General features: G+C 36.5%; 1 pseudogene; it reads right to left on the bottom strand.

Annotated features, from left to right (window-relative positions):
* Positions 1-8,994: 8,994 nt before the first annotated feature.
* LOC125347854 lies at positions 8,995-9,962 on the bottom strand (annotated as a pseudogene).
* Between the last annotated feature and the right edge of the window lie 7,451 nt (positions 9,963-17,413).

The raw sequence follows: 17,413 nt of genomic DNA, 5'->3' as shown, positions 1-17,413 counted from the left end.
CCAAGTGAAAGTACAGCCCTTAATTCAAATCCCACTGCTAGGGAAACCAACAAGTTTTAGAAGTCAGACTTTATTTTTATTTTTTAATTATTTTTCTTCATTGTGAATGCAATGTACAGAGGGGTTACAGTTTCATATGTAAGGCAGTGAGTACATTTCTTATTCAACTTGTTACCTCCTCATTTTTAGACTGGGATTGCTCAAAATGTTTTTAAATATGGTCACTCAGAATAAAGTGTGGACAATTAAGAGCTTAAACTCCAAATGTTCCCTTTTTCTTTCTTTATACCATTCAATGGTTCCTGAAGCAGCATACTAGATATATTAATTTCTCATGCACCATGGCTTATGATTCTTGATTTCTTAATTTATAATCTTTAATTCTTTTTTTTTTTTTAAAAAAGGTGTCTAAGAGAGATATTTCAAGGCCTTGCTTCAAACAGTCACTTTGACTAGAAGTGGACAATAGACCACAGAAAATAATCCTATAAAAATCATTTGGATATTTCCTCCGAGACCCTTTTGAATCATGGTTCCTTTCACGACAATAATCCAATAGCTTATACATCTGTAGTGGTTATGTGTACATAGCCAATATGCTGCTGCTGTTGTTTTCTCAAAAGTTTCAAAACCTGGTCCTAAAGAGATGAATTAATACAAAGCATTTCAAATTGCGGGGGGAGATGTTCTTAGGGATTCAGCAGAAGATACTCACTTCCGCATATTAGTCAAACAGAGTCGAATTCATTTAATTGTACTTTTTTCATTCCTATCTACCACAGATGATGTTAAAAACGCCTATTTCTTAAGGCTTTGACTACTCAGAGAGACCAGTACCAAGCGCTGAACTAACCTGATAATAAGAAATTGTGGTGGAGATAACCTGGTAGCTCTGCATCTCCTCTGGAATAGTTTCTCCTAATCCAGGAATTATACAAGAGCTTTGGGTGAATTGGTTTGGCTATTCTGAAGTCCTCAGAAGAGTGACTATTGTTTTAACTGAAGAATAGGATTTGTCTATATAATTAATGCTACCATGCTTTGCTTTCATGAAGACATTTATTTACTCTTTTATTGCTTGCAGGTTTGTTACTGACAAAGCAATACCAAATGCAAAGTGATACTGTCCTCTATCAGTAAAATGTTTACCAATAGTAAATATTCAGTTTATTTAGGACTTTCTTATTTTGTGACATGTTTTTACCATAGTAAATGAGATGTCAGCAGAAATTCAGATTACTGACAAAAAAAAACCCAAAATAATTTAGAAGTTAATATGAGTAAAAACAGTATAGTCACAAGTATTCATTAGCATTGTTTTAATTCTTATTCACATTCATCCTTGTATTTGAGGAAAGCTCATATAATGTAATTAAGCAGCTCTGGGGGAGAACATCTCTCTATTGGAAATGTATTGGATCAAGATACCTGGCAAATATTCCAGTAATGTTTGTTCACAGCTGTAATCAATGCTGGCATGCTTCCCATTACATTTTTCAGAAGCACTAAAGTATTTCTTTCATGTTAGGCACACTCAGAGACAGTAAGAAGGGCCCTAGAAATAGAAAAACAAAACCAATGTTCCATCTTTTCCTATTTCTAAGGACATATGCCAGTTTATAAGAAGTTAATATAGTTCTACAAATACCTTTTTTATACTAGCTCATTTTATTTTTTATGTTTAAAGTTTTATTATAAAGGTTATGTCCAAAGGAGTTAGTTTCATAAGTCATTTAATAAGTGTATTTCTTCTTGAATTGTGTCACCCCTTCCCTTCATTTTCTTCCAGATTTTCTTCTCCCTTCCCCTTTCTCCCTTGATTTTTATAGTTCATTTCCAGCACAGTGTCTAGTGAGTATCACTGCTGAATTGGTTCACCCTTTTGCCTAACATTTCTGTGCTTCCCTTCCCCTCCCTAAATCAGATAAACTTATATATGACAAAGGGTACAGAAATAAAAAATAGTGACCAAAGGAAGAAAAGAAAAATAACAAAAAAATAAACCTTGTAAACAGTATAATAAAAAAATTCTTGTATCAATTTTTTGAGTTCATTTCAATAAGCATCATTTTACATGGTCATATGTGCATAGCTATTAAGCCATTGTGGTCCTCTCTCTCCTAAGACTATTTCCTTTGTTCTCACTGTGTGATGTTTAGAGTCCTGTTTAATTGAGCATGCCCAAGTGTAATTATTTATCTTTTACTTGGATTTACTTGTACATTTTTAGACACATTCTAGTTATTACACATGATGGAAACCATGCAGCCTCTGTTTCTTTGGGTCTGGAGCAATAATACAAGGGTGAATGCATTTACCTGCCCATTTAACTATTTAGTTTGAATAGTTAGAATGAGAAACCATAACTTCATTTGTACAACTGTTCCATGTATCAGGATGTAGGCCTTCCAGGAGACATTTCTTCTGAACTATTATCAACAATCTTTCTTTGAAGTGTTTGCAGAAGTGTCTACATCTTTACTTTTCAGTTTAAGACTCTACATTCTCCAAGTATTTTTCTGCCAAAATTGCAAAATTCCTGGATTTATAGAAGTCATATTTTTCTGTTGTTACAAGTGATCTTTTCTAAATTCTTTATTACCATTAGCATACATCCTGGAAAATGTATCTTTCAATCAAATAGCTAATGTTATTCCACAATACTTGAGATTTCATTTTGCCTGCTTTTATTTAAAATCCCTGATCTTATTCAATAAAGCACATTGGTATCTTATTCATTTCAAAAGCAATTCTATAGTACTACATGATCAAATTTAAGTAAATTAGTTTTACGTGTATTCATCCTTTCAAAGGAAAAGAAGAAAATACTACTAAATTATTAAAACTTTTGTCAAAATGCTTTAAAATTCTCTGTGTTTTTATTTATCAGCTATTTTTAATTGAAGCTGTTTCTTAGAAAATGAATCCCTTATGATGAAGACATTGAATTCTCCTTTTATCTATACATTAAAAAGCTTATGCATTTTTTATTCCTTTAATTTTACATGCCAATATTTTACCTCTTGGGTACCCTCATGCGTAGAAAATTTATAGCAAGAGCAATGCTTATTCTGTAATTCTTTATTAATTAGATAACTACTCAAAAGTGACTGTAAGTTAATGATCAAAGTCTAATGTAAGTTGTAGCACAACCTGAACAATAACATATTTTGTTGGACCATGCATGGACAACTTTTTGTGTAAACTAGACAAAGTGGTTAAACATAAAAGTTTATCATTTTGGGGCTGGGAATATGGCCTAGTGGCAAGAGTGCTTGCCTCCTATACATGAAGCCCTGGGTTCGATTCCCAAGCACCACATATATAGAAAACAGACAGAAGTGGCACTGTGGCTCAAGTGGCAGAGTGCTAGCCTTGAGCAAAAAAGAAGCCAGGGACAGTGCTCAGGCCCTCAGTCCAACCCTGGACTGGCAAAAAAAAAAAGTTATCATTTTGTTTTCCATAGCTATAATAAAATATCTTATGCAAGCAACTTAGGAAGTAGAGAGGCTTATTTAAAAATTGGCAGTGGTGGAGATGGAAACTCCATGTTAGGCAGTCCCATGGACTAGGTTTCTGATAAAGACAGCTGATTGTGCCAACTTTATCATGAGAGCCTATGTAGGCCTGAAAGGGCACACCTTAAACAAGGGCAAAGAAAAACAAAAGAGGAAAGATGAGCCCCAAATTCCTTTTGAAGGTAGCCTCCAATGACTGAAAGATCTCCAACTAGGTTTCACATCTAAATGGTCCATAATACCATCAAATACTTCCACTTGGAGACTAGGCCTTTCACATACTGACCTTTGGAAAATATAATTAAGCAATCAAATCACAGCATGTAATAGGCCCTTGAATATTCACAAGACAATTTTTTTAGATTGATATAAAGAACTCAATTCTTAGATCCATATGGATATCTAATCTCTAGAAAGCACTAAGACTGGTTTTCATTCCTAATTTTGTCACACTCTCAAACTGTTTTATTATTGCCCTTCCTAAGAATCAAATTAGATAATATTTTATTTACTTATTTATTTTTATTTTTTATTTTTGCCAGTCCTGGGCCTTGGACTCAGGGCCTGAGCACTGTCCCTGGCTTCTCTTTGCTCAAGGCTAGCACTCTGCCACTTGAGTCACAGCGCCACTTCTGGCCATTTTCTGTATATGTGGTGCTGGGGAATCGAACCCAAGGCTTCAAGTATATGAGGCAAGCGCTCTTGCCACTAGGCCTTATCCCCAGCCCCTATTTATTTATATTTTATATATATTTATATAATACATCTCAATATGAGATAATATATAACACAATATTATATTAATATAACTATAGATATAATATATTCACATGTTTTTCTTTATGTTTTCATTTATATTTTTATATACTATATTTTATTTTTACTCAGTAATTAGTTTTTATATTTCAGAGTTTATGGCATAGTTCAAATATATTATTATATATTATTGTTGTAAATAACATATATGAATTCCTTTGATCTCCAAGAGGTAGGGAATTGGAATAAGGATACTAGCACATGGTGGGAATTGTCTCAGCTGGTGTACAATTACATGGGTATAGTTGGATTGCCAGGACTCATGAGTGCTTTTATCAACATTATCTTAGAATCAACTGAATTCTGATTTGCAGATGGTAATTTTAATTTTTTTCCCTTTGGTGGATAGTAGGGCCTGGGTGCTGTCCCAGAGCATCTTTTTGCTCAAGGCTAGCACTCTACCACTTTGAGCCCCAGTGCTACTTGTGGTTTTCTGGTGGTTATTTGGAGAAGGGTCTCATGGACTTTCCTTCCCAGAGTTGGCTTCAAACGGTGTTCCTCAGCTATCAGTCTCCTGAATTGCTACGATTACAGGCACGAGCTAGTGGCCTCCAACCGAAGATTGATTTTTTAGGAAGTTGGTGCTATATAGACAGACTTCAGCTAAGTGGAATCTAGATTACCCATGCTGGAACACCGAATTTGTTTATTGAGGACTTAAAATGTCTCTAACAGGATAACAGATATCAGTGGAATTTGAAATATACATTCTTTGAGAGCTTTATTTTTTTAACCTAATTTAAGAAAACAAAACATAGTTACGAAGCAGCTAAGAAGCAAATAGTGATCATATAAAATTAAATAAGATAGAGATTTTAAAAATACCTAGAGTTTGAGACAGGCTACATCTATGTCTGTTGAGATGGGCAAGACAGAAAAAGAATTATGGACTTTGAATTTGAGGATAGAAAGTATCCAGATGTGCAAGTTAAATGGAAAAGAGAAGATGAAATGCAAACATTGCCAGTACCTCATAAAATAACTTGAACATTTGCATTGATGAAAGACAATAAGGCAAGTGCAGAAAGACAAAATTCTCAAATTGTCCAGTGAAGTTGGCTATTTCTCAAAATGTCAGGGTCAACATTTAACATAACAAGATTAATAGGTACATGCAAATACAGATTGACCATCCCTAATCCTAAAATCTGATATTTAAAACACTCCAAAATAAGAAACATTTCGCACACTGACATGATAATGCAATGGAAAATTGGTGCACAACATTGATTCTTAAAATATTGTATCAGATCACTTTCCGGCTGTGTGAAAACATCTACATGGATCATCAAAAATTTGCATTTGCATGTGCATCCCACCCCCCCAAAATACATCATTATGTTTATACAAATATTCCAATATAAACACAAAATCAGTAATGCTTCCAATTTCAAGCATTTCAAGCAACTGATTTCAACTGGTTTAAATGTGTGGACAATCTATGGGCACTGTGTATTTTGGAATATCCCTAACACCGCAGATGGTGATGGCTTGTCAGCAACTCTGTCGACTTCCAGACACAGTTGCACAATTAGAAAGGCAGCATGGGGATGAGGTAAGGGGATTATGAGGAGACATCCTCAGTTTTATACTCACAAATCTCTACCTTAGACAGGCCTATCTTGAGTAGTTTGTTGGTGGAACTCTTAGAATCTGAATTTCTGAACTGGGTAATAGTGGTAATACAAATTTAATAGTATGCACATTCCTATCGTTTTAGCAAATAATACAATATTTTTGTAAGCAGTAATATTGAAATTTATTAGAACGTAGCAAGAAATCAAATCCATAGGAATTCGTTTCCTCATCTGTAAAATGAAGTGGTTAGAAGAACTGATTGCCAAGGTCTCTTCTTGTTTTATTAAGATGCAGTGATTCTAAAATTCTATTCATATATAAACAAGACCATTAATTTGAATTCACAGTATTTTGAACCATGTATTTTGACAATTGTGTAGTAAAGATTTTGTCAGGTTTCTATAGTTTGTATTTTTCCCAGTACTCTTATTGTTATGGCCTATGACTAGAATAATTTTAGTTTTCCAAATACTCTGGTCTCTGATGATTAAAAATGGTATATAAACCTAAGATGGACTATTGTTATTACGTATGATTACTTTGAATGAATGAATAACTCAGCACAAATAGTCTTAATCAGAACGTAGATTTCACTAAATGATTTTGACATCTTACTTCACCCTAATGCTGTAGACAGTCTGAATTAATCATGGCAAAAAACATGGTCAACCTATTATATGGGTCAGTTACAAATGTAATGAATATGGTGTGAAACAAATTTTAATGTTAAGACCTCAGCTCCCATCTGATTGGTTTTCTCTTCCTCCTATTCCTGAAGTACAGGAGATTTTAAATCTACTACCTCATACATATAATCAGAAAAGGTAGAAATGACTTGAAATATGTTATCTAGTATCTAATTTTATGTAGTTTCATATCTTCCATTATTCCATAGCAACATACCAAACACATTGAGAAGTTAATATGATAAAATAATTTCTTATATTTATGTAATAGAAAAAACTGAACATTGTTCCCAGAGCAGTTAATGCCATCATATCTGCATAAATTATACATCTCTTCATATGACCTCTATTGTGACCTTGGTCTACCTAATTTCCCTGACTCTACCTAGTTTTGTCCTTAAGACCATTAACTTCCTTGAAATGTACATCTGGAAATATTTATGAGCCACTTTTATTCTCCCACAAATAGTGTATACTTGTATCCCTTTAATTATTATTGTCAACTAGTTCGTCATTCTTGTTCTTTGAAATTTGGCATAGGTAACCTCTTCCACCAAGGTATTTTCTTTTCACTAATTTAAAATATTATGTCAGGCACCCATGGCTCACACCTATAATCCTAGCTACTCAGGAGACAGATATGAGGATCACAGTTCAAAGCTAGCCGGGGCAGGAAAGTCCATGAGACTCTTGTCTCCAAGTAACCACCAGAAAACCGGAAGTGGTGCTGGAGCTGAAGAGCTCAGGGACAGCACCCAGTCCCAGAGTTCAAGCACCATAATTGCACAATAATTGAAGCTAGTACATTGAGTTTTAGGAATTGTTTTAAATACTCTATCTGGATTGTTTCATCATATCTTATCAACTAGCATATTTGTCTCATTTTATAAATAAAAAGAGAACTCACGTAACTCCTCTAAGTCACCTGGCTTATTAGTGGAAGTGTCCACAGCAGCTCACATTCATTCTAAATGATAGCAGTTGCTATCATTTATGAATTTGCCTCTTCTATCAATGGTTAGAAATGGTTCTATCTATGAAATTGCCTCTTCTATCAATGGTTAGAAAGATAACACAAGAATTCGTGGGGGGGGGGATCTGAATAGGGGACATAATTCCAAGAATCTTATATTGTACCAGATAAGGGGGAGGGGGAGGGGGCGGAGGAGGGGGAGGGGGAGGAGGAGGGGGTGGGGGAGGAGGAGGGGTGTAGCATAGTATGGGCCATTGAAGAAGAAGAATACCGAGACAATTTTGCTGTTCATAATGGAGAAACTAACTAAATGCAGCAGAATTGTCTCCATATTCTCCCTCCTTAGTGGCTGCCCCATGGAGGCAGCTGGTGCAAGCAGGGACTGCTACTCAGTGGGGTCATGACCTTGAAGAAGAGGGAGGTAAAATGAAACTACAGGTCTGCTTTGGTCAGGGACCTGGGTAAGATCACAGGTATGAGGAAATAGGTAAATATCTTGAAGATGAGGGGAACCAGGTTTCTCCTGGCAGAGAACTGAGATACAAATATATATATAAAAGGAGAACAGTATAATAAATCCAACGGTGTTGGATTGGAAGTAGAGATGCTTATATGAACTGAAAATTTTCAACATACAGATATAGATTTAGAAATGCATATACATGGAGATGTGTGCGTGCACACACACGTGTGTGTATGTGCATGTGTAGGAGACATTTCCTAGCTCAATCCACAGAATGTAAAGGAGAACAAAACCCCAGTGGGAATGAACACCTGGTGCCCTGTGCTCAAAATTACTATTCCTCAAAAAGTTACCAGGAGGGGGCTGGGGATATAGCCTAGTGGCAAGAGTGCCTGCCTCGGATACACGAGGCCCTAGGTTCGATTCCCCAGCACCACATATACAGAAAACGGCCAGAAGCGGCGCTGTGGCTCAAGTGGCGGAGTGCTAGCCTTGAGCGGGAAGAAGCCAGGGACAGTGCTCAGGCCCTGAGTCCAAGGCCCAGGACTGGCCAAAAAAAAAAAAAAGTTACCAGGAGCACTTGAAGAAAGTGCCTGATTCCCAGGCTGAGCAGAAAATGTATAAGATGAAGTAAATATCTCCGTGAATTGTGCCTTTTATGTTATGGTGACATGTCAAAAGCGTCGAAGATCTTCTTGTGGATAAACATGAGACAACTTGAACAAGAAAACTAATAGTGATACTAGCTGAGTATATCTCAAAAATAAAACAATAAAGTGAAATATAAAAAATTAAAAATGAGGGAGGAGGTAACAAGTTGAACAAGAAATGTACTCACTGCCTTACATATGAATATGTAACCCCTCTGTACCACACTTTGACAACAAAGAAAAAAGTTTAATAAAAAATATTCCTGAGAAAAAAATTTAAGAGTGGTCTCTGGTAATATTTGGTGAGTTGTTAAGGAAGTGTGCTACTTCCAGTAGCTTCCATCTGAGCTGAGTTCAAGAGAAGGCCCAGTCTCCATAAATAAAATGTAAAAAATGGAAATGAGTCAGAGAGTTGGAAGACAGTTTGGTCAAGATTCTGAAGAAATTTCTTGATTTCTGGGTCGTCACAATCTACACGTGAACTGTGCTTGTTGTTTTCTATTTGAGGAAGCTGCTTCAGGACCCACAAGAGAAAGAAAATATTTTAATAGCACATTGCATCATAAGTGGATTTTACCTGATTGATGGCTTCAAGATCATCAGTAAAGCTCTTTATTTCTAATAGAAGTAGAGGTATAATCAATTTTCTCAACAAGCTGCAACTTCCTAGGGTGACCAGACTCCTAGAGATGTAATGTTGTACCTGAAATCGATTTATATCACTGTTCTCTAAAATAGCCCGTAGTAGGGTTCTCTTGAATTCTTCCAACTTCTTGTAACACTTTTTAAGAATATGATTAGATAAATTGCAATCTCTTGGCAGTTGAGCTAAAGTACCAACAGCTGCTGTCCAAAAGTTTGAAAAAGGAGGTCTGGGATTATGGTAAAAAGTGATCAGGCCATTTAGCAACTGCAACACAGAATCAGAGATTTCTGTGTCTTTCTCAGTGCCTTTCTCAAGATGAATTAAGTCTGTTTTCAGGGTACCTGATTCCATGAATTTCTTCAGTTCAAGCAGATGTTACAAGAATTGCATGTGAGAAAAAAGAGGATTTTCTGGGCTAGCATGAGGTCTTTTCATAAGAGGCAGTGGTAGAAAGGACAGAGTGGTACAACTCCGTAGAATTCAAGGCTGGCTCTGAAGGTTCAGTTCTTTGTTCATTTGATAAATCACACCCAGGATCATCCATCAAAGTCAATGTACTTTCAGCACTTATAGGTTCCTGAGACAACAGCTTTCCATCCTTAAACAATCCTGAACACACCGTACTCAGAAGTTTTTGATATTTCCTTTGAGTCTGCTGATTTAATATTTTATCCAGTTTCTATGCTTGCAAAAATACACTTAACTTGTATACATTAAGTCATTAGAGATACTTTTGTAAATACCAACATCCACCCAGAAAAACATTTTATACTTGTTGAAAATATTAGTTGAATTTTCCAGTTACACAATTTCTTTGTCATCAGTTATTGAAATTATAAATAATAAGCTTACTGGGCATGCATTATTTACTCCATTATCAATCAATTTAGGAAACACCAAATAAAAAGGATTTTTAATTATATGTCATATTGTTCTATAAATTGGTTATAATTGCTATATGCCACTGTTACTGAGAAAAATAGTTTGTTGATTCCTTTTGCAGTGAATATAATATCTGCAAGTTAAGTTCAGATTGCCTTGGTACTTCCTGGAACTCACATATAAAGTTGTTGTGATACTGTCCTCAAAGCTTTATATGCTTTCAACTATACATCTTCCTAAAAGTTGAGACCTAAAACAAATAAAAATTAAAATTAAAAATAAAAGAAAGTCTAGAACCAGTGGCTCTAGCTTATAATCCAAGGTACTGAGGAGGCTGAGATCTGGAGATGCAGGATGAAGCCAGAGAAACCCAGGCCCAGGCCCTGAGTTCAAGCCCCATGACAACAAGACCAAAAAAAAAGTCTTTCTCCCATTTTCCCATTCAATCCCATTCAACCATGATCAACCACTAATCTGTTTCTGTAGATTTGCCTATTCTGGAAATTAAATATAAATGGTATCATTTAGTATATGGATCTTTGTGTGAGTGTTTTCAGTATGATGGTGTTGTCAAGGCTTATCCAGATTATAGCATCTGTCAGGACTCCCTTGGTTAGTAAAATTTTGTTATATGTTTGTTTACAAATTGGCTAGTTGATGGACACTTGCTTTTTGATATACGGTTATTATTTGGCCTCCACGAATATTTGTGTAGACATGCGCTTTTATTTCTTTGGAATGATACATAGGATATGAATTCCTAGTGATCTAGTAAATTCATGTTATATTTTGAGGAACTTAACTGTTTTTCAAAGTTCTATTCTTTTTATTTTCTGTCTTTTTATTAGCTTATATTTTTCATATGGAGGGGGAGGCTTATAATGTTTACAATGTAAATACATGTTTACAATGCATTGCAATAAATCTTTTTTTTGTCAAGGTGATATATAGAGAAGTTACAGTTACATACTTAACGTAGTGAGTACATTTCTTGTCAAACTTGTTACCTCCTCCCTCACTTCTCCCCAATTCCCTCCAGGAGTTGTACAGTTAGTTTACAATTTATTGTCATGTAAGTTTTGTTGTTGCATTGGTTCACCTTTTACTCTTTGTCTCACCATTTTTTATGTTCCCTTTCCCTTCCATAGTTCAGACAAACATATATACAATAGCCAGAGTACCAAAATCAAATATACAGTGATGACAGGCACTAAGCCATAGGGAAGATAAACAAAAGAAAAATAACAAATTAAAATAAATTAAATAAATTAGTGAGTTAAAAATTACAACTGGTGATAAACCACTTGTTTTCATATCTTGGAGTTCATTTCACTTAGCATCATCTTATGTGATCATATGTACAGAGCTGTTGATCTATTGTGATCATCTGCTAGGAATATTCTAGGCATATACTAATTGTTACCAATGAAGGAAACCATAGAGTCTATGTTTCTTTGGGTCTGGCTCAAGTTACTTAGATGATTTTTTCCAAGCCTTTCCATTTCCTTATGAATGGGGCAATGCCATTCTTTCTGATGGAAGCATAGTGTTCCATTGTGTGTATATACTACAATTTCTTGATTCATTCATCTATTGAGGTGCATCTGGGTTGGTTCCATATTTTAGCTACAGTAATCCTCAAAGAAACAACTGCACTACTGTTCATAAGTGGGCTAAAGACTTAAAAAGAGACATCTCTGAAGAGGAAATGAGAATGGCCAAGAGACAATGAAAAAATGCTCAACATTCCTGGCCATAAAATAAAGGCAAATCAAAACAACACTGAGATTACACCTCACCCCTGTAAGAATGGCCATTATCAAGAAAAGTAATTACAACAGCTGCTGGCAAGGATGTGGCCAAAAGGGAATGCTACCACACTGTGGTGAGAGTGTAAGTTTGTTCAACCACTCTGGAAAGCAGTATGGAGGTTCCTCAAAAGGCTAAATATAGAGGGCTGGGGATATAGCCTAGTGGCAAGAGTGCCTGCCTCGGATACACGAGGCCCTAGGTTCGATTCCCCAGCACCACATATACAGAAAACGGCCAGAAGCTGCGCTGTGGCTCAAGTGGCGGAGTGCTAGCCTTGAGCGGGAAGAAGCCAGGGACAGTGCTCAGGCCCGGAATCCAAGGCCCAGGACTGGCAAAAAAAAAAAAAAAAAAAAAAGGCTAAACATAGAACTCCTCTATGTATGACCCAGCAACCCCACTTCTGGGCACTTACCTGAAGGATCACAAACAAGGCCACACTAAAGCTACCAGCTCAACCATCTTCACTGCAGTATTATTTACCAACAAATTCTATCACTCTCCTTTCTTCTATTTCTCCATCCCTCAAACAATTTCAACAGAGTTCTTCTCTTGTTTTTTCTCAGCATGTTTCATTGTGCTATCTTCATAGTTGGATTCTTTTCAAGCTTTCTGGCTTTTTGGCTGCTCTAATGCCTTGACCTACCCTCCAGTTCTTTTATTCTCTTTTTACTGAAATCTAATTTGATATGATCCATTAAACTTCTAATTTGAATTCTCAATTCCATTTGTTCCTTCCACTCATTTTCAAAACTGCCTGGGTGTTGTTTTTTTTGGCCAGTCCTGGGACTTGGACTCAGGGCCTGAGCACTGTCCCTGGCTTCCTTTTGCTCAAGGCTAGCACTCTGCCACTTGAGCCACAGCGCCACTTCTGGCCGTTTTCTGTATATGTGGTGCTGGGGAATCGAACCCAGGGCCTCATGTATATGAGGCAAGCTCTCTTGCCACTAGGCCATATCCCCAGCCCCTGCTTTTTCATTTTAAAACACAATATTTACCTATTTTGTCTGTTGAGTCTCTTTTTCCACACTGGCAATGTTTTTCAGGTCTGGTTCATTTGTTTCTTCTTTCTGTTTACTTAATCATGGCAATTTGTTCCTAGAGTATTCTGTACTTTGTAATATTTGATTGTATTCTTCAAACTGTATGTGTAGGAATTTCTTTCAACCTAATGTTTAAAGTTTAGATTATAAAGAGGATTTTTTTTGTTTTGTACCAGTGCTTACCATTTTACACCTTTTCTTCTGTGAAGTTTTTATGCCACATAAGTAGTATGAAATTATTAGCTATTTGGATAATTTACATGCATAATTCTTTGGTTCTGTGAAATGCTGAGTTCTAGACTTGACTAATGCTTTCCTTAACAATATCATGCATAAAGAGATGTGGTTTCTTAGGACTGAGAAGCATAGTACATGTCTATAATTCCGGGTACTTAGATAATACAGTGATCAGGTGGATCATAGTTTGAGGGTGGCCTGTGTGTAAAACGTTAGTGATTCCCCATTTAAACAAATAAGCCAGGTATGCTGGTGCACCCAGGGTTATCCTAGTTCCCCAGGAGGCATGCTAGGACCACTTGCTTAGCAAGCATGAGGCTCTGACTTCAAACCCAAGTATTATGAAAGCACGAGAGAGAAATCTCTTTATCTCAAAAACTAGGATGAAATCATCTGCATTCCTACTCCAGTGCTGAATTTGACAAGTGAAAGTCTGAGAGCTTTAAATGTATTCAGATACATTTGACAGTGAGGTAGATTTCTTCCAAACTGTGTTTAGATTTTTAAAAATCAGAATCACAAAAGAAAAATGGTTGCCAAGTTGCTTATTTCATATGACATATTTTACTGACTAGAGCTTAAGAAGATACAATAAAATCCAGGAAAATAAAAAGAACAACTGTCTTTAGGCAACATGCTATGGTCCTCATTGTAATTCTCCTTGTGGGATCTGTTTGCCACACTGCTGGGGAAGTAAATGACAGATAAGCTTTTCTTCCACTCTCTATCTTCTCCTCTTCACTTTTTTCTCACTCTCTTCCACGCAGTTATTTATTTATTTAATTAAATTTTATTGACAAGGTGATGTGGAGAGGGGGTATCGTTACATAATAAGGTAGTGAGTACATTTCTTGTCATATTTGTTACACTCTCCCTCATTTTTCTTTCCCTTCCTTAGTTCAGGTAAGCATATATACAATATCCAGTGTACCAAAATCACATACAGTAACCACTTGTGGTACGCCAAAGGAAATTCACCTAGCACATTAAACGTAATGACAATAGAATCCTCCTGTGTCCTTATCTTGGAGTTTTTTCTGCTTATTCTCATCTTATATAATCCTGTGTACATAAATGTTGAGCTATTGTGATCCTCTGATAGGTCTATCCTAGACCTTTATATGTTTCTTTAGTAGTTGTTTGGTTTTGGATACATATTATAAAGTTGCTGACCCCAAACATGTGGAAATACCATTTGGAAAAGAAGTTTGTTATTTTGTAGACTTGGTCTCTACTGGCCCCCCACCCAACAGTCATATATCAAGGAGACCATGACCCTTTGTTCTCTGTGTTCTAGGCTTGTCTCACTCAATGTTATTTGTTCAAGCTCTGACCATTTCCCTGCGAATACCAATATTTTATCTTTTCTAATTGCTATGTAGTATTTGTACAGGTACCACATTTTTTGGATCCATTCATCTGTAGTGGAGCATCTGGGTTGTTTCCATATTTTGGCTATTGTGAATTGTGCAGCGATAAACATGGATGTACAAATGTCTTTATGATATCCTGAGACCTGTTGTTCAAGATAGATGCCTAAGGAATAGTATGGCTGAGTCATAGGGTATGTCTATGCTGAGCTTTTGGAGGAACCTCCATACTGTTCTCCAAAGTGGTTGTACTAGTTTGCACTCCCACCAACAGTGGAAAAGGGTTCCTCTTTCCCACATCCCCTCCAGCATTTGTTGTTTCCTGAGTTCAGAGTATAGGCCATTCTAACTGGCGTGAGGTGGTATCTAAGGGTTGTTTTTATTTGCGTTTCCTTTACTGCCAGGGACATTGAACATTTCCTCATAGGTTTCTTTGCCATTTTTATTTCTTCTCCTGTAAATTATCTCTTTAGCTCCTTTGCCCATTTCCGAATTGGTTTACTGGGCTTGGAGGGGCTTAGTTTTTTGAGTTCTCTGTAGATGACAGATATTAGGCCTTTGTCTGTTGCTGTGCTGATAAAGATCCTTTCCCATGTGGTTGGCTGTCTTTCTATTTTGGTGGATATGTCCTTAGCTGTGCAGAAACTTTTTTATTTTGTAGTAGTCCCATTTGTCGAGTCTCTCCCCTATTTGTTGTGCCCCTGGGACTCTGTTCACAAAGTTCCTACCTGTGCCTATAAGTTCTAGTGTCTTTCCTATTCTGTCCTTCAGTAGTTTCCAGGTTTCAGGTGTGATGTTGAGGTCCTTGATCCATTTTGAGTTGATCTTGGTGCATGTAGGCTAGGGTCCACATTGAGTTTTCTACATGTGGCTGCCCAGTTTTCCCATCACCAGTAGTTGAAGAGGCTATGTTTTCTCCATTGTATGTCTTTAGATGACTGTAAGTATGCGGATTTTTCTGGGTCTTCTATCCTATTCCATTGATCTTCAGGTCTGTTTTTATGCCAGTACCAGGCTGTTTTTGTTATGATGGCTCTATAATAGAGCTTGAAGTCTGGTATTGTGATTCCTCCTGCGCTGCTTCTTTTGCCTAGAATTGCTTTGGCTATTCTAGGTTTCTTGTTGTTCCACATGAATTTATGGGTTGTTTTCTCTATTTCAGTGAAGAATGTAGCTGGGACTTTGATGGGGATTGCATTAAATTTGCATAGCATTTTGGGCAATATGGCCATTTTCACTATATTGATTCTGCCTACCCATGAGCATGGGAGGTCTTTCTATCTCTTGGTGTCCTCTTTGATTTCTCTTTTCAGATTTTTGTAGTTCTCATTAAATAAGTTATTCATGTCTGGTTAGGTTAATCCATAGGTAATTTATTCTTTTTTTAGCTATTGCAAATGGTATTATTTCCATAATTTCCTTTTCTGCTTGTACATTGCTGGTGTACAGAAAAGTTGCTGATTTTTGTGGGTTGATTTTGTGACCTGCTACTTTGCCAAAATGGTTTATTAGTTGTAGGAGTTTGGGGACTGAGTTTTTATGGGTCCTTCAGACATAAGATCATGTCATCTGCGAGTAGGGATAGTTTGATTTCTTCTTAACCAATGTGGGTCCCTTTAATGCCCTCTTCTTGTCTTATTGCTATGGTTAGGGATTCCAGCACTATGTTGAATAGATGTGGAGAGAGTGGGCATCCTTGTCTTGTTCCTGAGTTTAGGGGAAATGGTTTTAGTTTCTCCCCCATTTAATATGATATTAGCAGTTGATCTGTTGTATATGGCTTTTATTGTTTTAAAGAATGTTCCCTCTATTCCTATTCTCTCCAGGGCTTTTAACATGTATGGGTGTTGTATTTTGTCGGAGGCTTTTTGGGCATCGACAGAGATGACAATGTGATTCTTGGTGAATTACGTTTATTTGTTTGCAGATGTTGAACCAGCCTTGCGTCTGTGGGATAAAGCCTACTTGATTGTGATCTATGATTTTCTTCATCAGTTTCTGGATCCTGTTAGCTAATATTTTGTTGAGGAGCTTTGCATCTGTGTTCATTACTGATATTGGTCTGTAATTCTCTTTTATTGTTGGGTCTTTGCCTGGTTTGGGGATGAGTATGATATTAGCTTCATAGAATGAGTTTGGGATTTCTCCCTCTGTGTCTATTTCGCGGAAGAGTTTTAGAAGTATTGGTATTAGCTCCTCACTGAAGGTTTTATAGAATTCATTGGTGAACCCATCCGGGCCTGGACTTTTCTTTGTTGGAAGGCTCTTGATTACTTCCTGTATCTCATTGTAGGTTATTGGTTTTTTTAATTGATTTATTTCTTCTTGATTCAGTTTGGGCAGTTTATACTTCTCTAAGAATTGATCCATCTCTGCAAATTTTTCATTCTTTAGTGAGTAAAGGTTCTGGAAATAGTTCCTTATAATTGATTGAATATCCTGTGTACTTGTAATTCTTCCAGTGGAGTCCCTGATCTTACAGATACGAGTCTCTTGGTCTCTTCTCTTCTTTTTTTTTTTTTTTGTAAGTCTTGCAAGGGGTCTGTCAATCTTGCAAGGGGTCTGTCAATTTTATTTATTTTCTCAAAGAACCAGCTTTTAGCTTTATTTATTTGTTGCCTGGTCTTTCTATTCTCAATCAGATTTATCTCTTCTTTAATCTTTGTGATCTCTCTCCTCCTAGTCATTTTAGATTCAATTTTTTCTTGTTTCTCCAGTTGTTTTAACTGCATCATGAGGTTA

This window comes from Perognathus longimembris, chromosome 3, assembly GCF_023159225.1.
Source record: "Perognathus longimembris pacificus isolate PPM17 chromosome 3, ASM2315922v1, whole genome shotgun sequence".
Classification (NCBI taxonomy): domain Eukaryota; kingdom Metazoa; phylum Chordata; class Mammalia; order Rodentia; family Heteromyidae; genus Perognathus; species Perognathus longimembris.
The sequence above is the reverse complement of the archived record's forward strand: the minus strand, read 5'-3'. Positions and strand labels throughout refer to the sequence as shown.